Consider the following 5,987-nt stretch of genomic DNA (forward strand, 5'->3'; position numbering starts at 1 on the left):
TTTAGTCTCTGTGAGACTTACTTCATCCTGTAAAATTGGGGTAACAGTATATCTACACATCTCTCAGAGTTATTGTGATGATCACAGGAGATGAAATGTCAGAAAGTCCTAGCACAGAGCACAGCCTGTGCTCAAAAAAAAATCTCAGTGAATACTCTGTGGGTTATGATGGTAAGAGCTTTCATTAAAGGGGTATTATTAGCAAATTATTTAATAAGTGCTGATTCCAGTACCATGAGGGAGGCAAAGTAGATCCAATAGTGTAAACTGGTAGCCTGCAAGCTGTATTTGATCCATCGGTGTGTTTCAATTTGTCCAGAATGGTAATGGTCCAAAAGGGTTGTTTTTGTTTTTTAAATGTTCTTAATTGATCGCCTGCATTAACAATTAGATTTCACTAAAAACATACAAGCTGTTGGCATCTAACAACATTAGACCCTGATTCCCATATGGTAACAATAGCTTGGTACTTTACCCTCTCTGGTTTGCCACAGTCTCCACCATTCCCTATAGCTCCACACCACTGTTATTTATCAGTATTGGTGACCATTTATTACTGTTTCTCTCAGAGTAAAACTAAGAGGAAAGTGAAATATTTTTATTGCTATCAAGTGTGGAATAATATAAGATTGATAATGATTTACTCTCAAGAAAAATTCTTCTCACTCTGGTCTTTTTCACTCATATATGTTACCTGCCTGACCACATAGGTGTTTGTGTGGAACCTGTATCCTCTCATAAAATTCTAGAGCTATAACAAACCAGCACTTTGGACCAGATAATCATCTTTTCTTCATTTTATAGGTGAGTTAAGACCTGTGAGAGATTGTGACATGCCCAAGGTTTTAGTTAGAAACAAATTTGAGGCCGAATCACATGTAGAATCTTGTCTCTCTATATATTTATTAGACTTCTACAAGTGTTATTATTTTTGTCTTAATTTTTAAATAATGGAAATTAGTGTAAATTAATTCTCTTCAGAGTAAACAAACCCTCCAATACCTCTTCCCTCTACAAAACACATATGTAATTCATGGCTTTTTAAATGCATATTTCTAGCATTTTCTTATAATGTCAAGAAACTTTTTAGTTCAATAAGCTTTAGTTTTGTTGTAATACTTGTAGCGAATTTTAAAAGACCATTTGAAAAGTACTGTATTTTGCATTAATGGTTTTCCTTTTTTTCAAGAATTGGGAACCTGGTTAGAACTTGTCCTTGAAGGCCATGCAACCTTGAAACATGCATGTGGAGGTAGTTTTGTTGTTTCTCCAAAACATTACTTAATACAAATAACAAACAACTGAATTAAATCATTTTATTTTTATGTTCTTTTTCTTCCCCTCTCCAGTTTCTGGAAAGGGAAACAGCCCAAAGGAATTGGAAAGCAGATGACATAGGTAATTCACAAGTGGCTCTGTACTAAATAAGTGAGGCATTATTAGTATGTATAAAAATATAAAGCTCTTTTGAAATTTATAATGCAACTAATTGAGTTAATTCGAAGATAGAACAAAAGAATTATAGCTAGTAGTTCCATTAAGAAAACAGTGTTTTATGCTTTCCCTTTGGGAACATTACCTTTTGTCATTGGACTTGATCGTTTTATACGGGAGATTTTGGATTATATTTGTTATGAAACAATCCCAATTATAAATAGCTTTGGTTTTTATTTCAAAGAGTATTATTATTATTTAATTATAAGAATAATCTATGCTCATTATTAAATAAGGAAGTTATCCAATGACCAGGAAAACTACCCTTAACCTCATTGCACAGACTTAAAATATGGGTGTGTATATTTAGAAGCTTTTGTTCTGTGAGTTAATACCACAGCTCATGTCTTCAGAACTGTCCACAATGGGAGTTCTGGATATTAAAAAAAAAAAAAAATTTGATGGATTTTAGGAATAGCCTAATGCAATCCTCATTGTTGGTAGGGAGAAAGGACACCTAAAGAAACCAACCAACCACCTATGTGAAGGTTGAAGTCATGGTCTATCGATCTTAGTGACCAGGCCAGTGGAGGGGAAGAGAGCAGAGAAGCTTGGCTGGCTCACAGTGAGGCTTCTCCTGAGAAAGAAAGACGCGAAAGGGAGAGGAGCTGTGAGCTGTGTGGTTAGAGGCCCTGGCAACTATGCAGTCAAGGCCACCTTCCAAGAGGACTGTAGGGTGAAACAGCGTTATTACCAGTAGCCTGAGTCACTCTCCTACAGAACCCTCATAAATTGAGGCGAGGACGTACACAGGGAAGCCATTTCTCCATCAGTCAGAGAGGGAGATTAAGGTAGGCTTATAAGAAGAGGTTCAAATGGCCATAGTCCCGAGGACCAAGTGAGGAAGACCCAAGCAGACGATAATGGGTTAGCAGACCAGAGCAAGACAGCCTTTACAGAAATAAGCATTCTTGTTACGCTCATCACTCGATGTGATGCTTTAAATTCTGGTCCAGAAACCACACTGGGTGTCTATCTTATGCAGGGACTGTCCTTGGCAGAAGGGGTACCAAAACGAAAAAGACACAATCCCTAGTATCTGAGACTGATACAGGAACAATTATGATAAAGTGATAAGTGCAATAACGATGCTAAACAGGGCATGTTGGAGGATTAGCTCCAACAAGGATGGAATCCAGGGTTAAAGAATGCTTATCAGAGAAATCCCCAGGGCAAGAAATTGAGAGATGGATGGGGGTCTGCCAGCCAGGGGAGACAGATGGAGACAGGCTAGACAGAGAAAACAGCTGATGCAGAGCAGCAGGGAGACAGAGATATTTTCGTCATGATCTACGAGCTTATCAGGTAAGCAATAGTTCTGAATCCACTAACCTTTAAGATTAATTGAATGACCCATGTTTACAATATAGTACAAATCTCTCTAGAACAGGCTAATGGGAAAGGCTTATCTTGATTAGATTCTTGAAGATGTGGGGTTGTATTGCTTTTAAATACACAAAGGCATTCAGATGACAATAACTGTTGGATAATAAGAATTTTGGAAACTAACAATGAATAGCTTATAAATGTGTGCTTCTAACATGTTCTGTCCCAGCTTTTGAACCTTTCCCCTTACAATCTTGATTACGCTATGAATTTGCTAAACTCACCTTCTTTTTGCTTCCATCTAAAGCAAAATAAATCCTGAATCTGAATAATATTTACTGTACTATTTTGTGTTTAAAAAAAAAAAAAAGAAGTTATTTTTTGGTTACCAGAAGGACAGTCTACCCTTTAATGAATGGTTTACCTACTAAATATTTTCTCGTGGTTGGATTTGGTGACAGAAAGGACAAGAGGGCTTAAAGATAAATATCTTTAAAGTCATACCTTCACTGCCTATTGTATAACTTCATGTCAAGATCTAACATAATTAGAAAAAATAAATTCTCTGTGTTACGCCAACATAACTAATTCCATGACATTTGAATCATCTCAAAGCTAAAATTGTTTCATGATTTCTTTTATCCAAGCCTTTTAAGTATACAGTACATGTTACTGTGTACTCAGTTTTCTGGAATGTGGAGGCAGCATCTGATTTAATATTTTCTATTTGGGTTGTTTACTTTGTAGTCAAACATTCTTCAAAAACATTTTCATCTCCCCCCCACATTTTCCATCCAGGGCTGTCAGTTCCTATTTAGAAAGGTTAATGGAGATCTGGAGTCTCCAAGCCTCTGATACAGAAGCAGCTCTTGCTGGCCTTTGAATTTACTGCCAGGTCTGATTCTACATGTAAATATTTGCCTGAGTGGGTTAAATTCTCTTTTTCCACAAGAGTGGGGGAAGTGAGGTTACCATAATAAAACCTATGAGAAAACTAACTTTCGTTCCTGCATGCTTCTTTTGGCTAAATTCTTGGTTGTTGTCAACTTTGCGGATGTCTTCATTACTGCTCTTCATTAAACTTTTAGTCTCCTTTGGAACGGCTGAGCCGACTGGGAGATAATACAGCACATTTGCAGGAGCCCAGGCTGTTTTAATTAACTCCCCTTTAATGTCACAGAGGAGGCTGGGTCGAGTGGGCCCTTTGCCATGACCCTTAGCTCTTGAAAAGTGAGCATCTTCTTAGGAGAGCCAGCTTAAAGCAACTTACTTTGGAATGCTGACATGTTTCTGTTTTACCTCTCCAGAAAGCAGCCCCTGCTTTGGAATGTGGTGGAAATAACCACAGAAGAAATCGTCTGTGAGCCGAAGAACTTGCCGCTAACGTTGGCTTTCTGCCACAGCCTCCTGACGGGAAGGAAGAAACCTTGTCTGTTTGCAGCACTTCACTTCCTCTTTCCAGCCAGAGGTCACCCACCCGATTCAGACAGGAGGAAAGGAGCTGACGGAACCAGCCCCTGTGCTCACTGCCTTTGCCTGCACTCTTCACTGGGAGTACAACGTGAGCCACAAGAGTGATTTTAAATTTTCCAGTAGCCACGTTAAAAAAAGTAAAAAGGAGCAGATCAAGTGAATTATAATAGTATATTTTAACCCAACACATCTAAAATATTATCATTTCAACGTGCAATCACTAGAAACTTTATTAACAAGATATTTTACTTTTTCAAACTGAGTCTTCTGTTGCTTATTTTACACTCAGGGCATATCTCAATTCAGATATTCACTTTCCCTTGGAAAAAGATGTTCGGTTATTTCGATTTCATAAAATTAACAGCTGAAATGACAGATTCACAAGTTGTTCCGAGCAGACTAAAAATTGTTTTCCGATAACTGAACCAAGTATCAGTTTTTAAAAATTAATTGAAATTGAAGTATTGCATTTCTCAGGTGCACTAGCCCACATTTCAAGGGCTCGATAGCCACATGTGGCTGGTGACTTCCACACTGACAGCACAGAATTACAACCTTGCTACTGAAAGTGTGGTCCACACACCAGCATTACCTGGGATTGGGAATGGGATTTTATTGGAATCTCGGACCTCATCCCTGACCTACTGAATCAGAATCTACAGTTAACAAGACTTCCTGGTGATTCATATGTACAGTATAGTTCGGGAAGCACTGATCTATTTAAGACACCAGGAAAACTGGTATTATTGCATCTATTTTATAGATGAGTATACTGAGGCTCAGAGAGGTTGAATAATGTGTCTGAAATCACAGAGCTAAGAAGTGTAGGAGCTAAAATTCAAACAACTCAAATCTTGCCCATTTTTAAGCCCACACTCTTTATAATATTTATCACTCAAAGCATAGAACATGTTACTAATGATATGAAAGTTAACTTTAAATGGTACCCAGAGAGCACTTTAGAAAGCACTAAATACAAAGTTTGAAGATGTGACCCTTTCCTGTCCTCTTTTAAGTTTTTTAATAAGGTCAAAGATAAAGTCTCTGATTGCTGCCATTATGTTTTCAGTACCTAACGTTTGCTGTAAGTGGGCCATAGCCTCAGAACTTTCAGTAAAATATGTAGCTAGATCTTCGTAGCTTTGTCTCCTTTCATTGTATTTATTCTTACTTTTACTGTCTATTTATGACAAATGATGCTGGCTCTCCATTTACAGCAGTGATACATAGAGTAGATGTATTTAAGTAAGAGAGTAGTTATAAAAGTGAGTGTAGACAGGGCACAGCTATGGCCATATGGGGAAAGAGGCATATGGGAGTGACAAGGTGTGGGAAACACTCAGTGCCAGCAGCAGTTCAAGCCCTAGAGAAGACTGGGAAGCACAAAAAGATTGTGTGTTTTTGTTGCAGGTGCCCCATCAAAGCACTTAACAATTGTAGATTCTTTGCGCCTGTGATGGATGTAATTGTATTTGGTTGGTTGGTTGGTTGCCCAGCATTTCCTACCTCCTGGCACAGAAAACAAAAGGTCCTCCTTTTGACCTCCTCAATCCGACAGCAAAGCTGTGCACCTCCAATTGGATGCTTCTGTTCCTGGATTTACATAAAGCATGTGCTGTGGAGAAGCAAGGGCAGTGGCTACACTAATGGTTGTGGTGGCAGTGATTTCCACGGCAGGGTCCATCAGGGGCAGC

Source organism: Lipotes vexillifer, unplaced genomic scaffold, assembly GCF_000442215.2.
Source record: "Lipotes vexillifer unplaced genomic scaffold, Lipotes_vexillifer_v1.1 scaffold415, whole genome shotgun sequence".
Classification (NCBI taxonomy): Eukaryota; Metazoa; Chordata; class Mammalia; order Artiodactyla; family Lipotidae; genus Lipotes; species Lipotes vexillifer.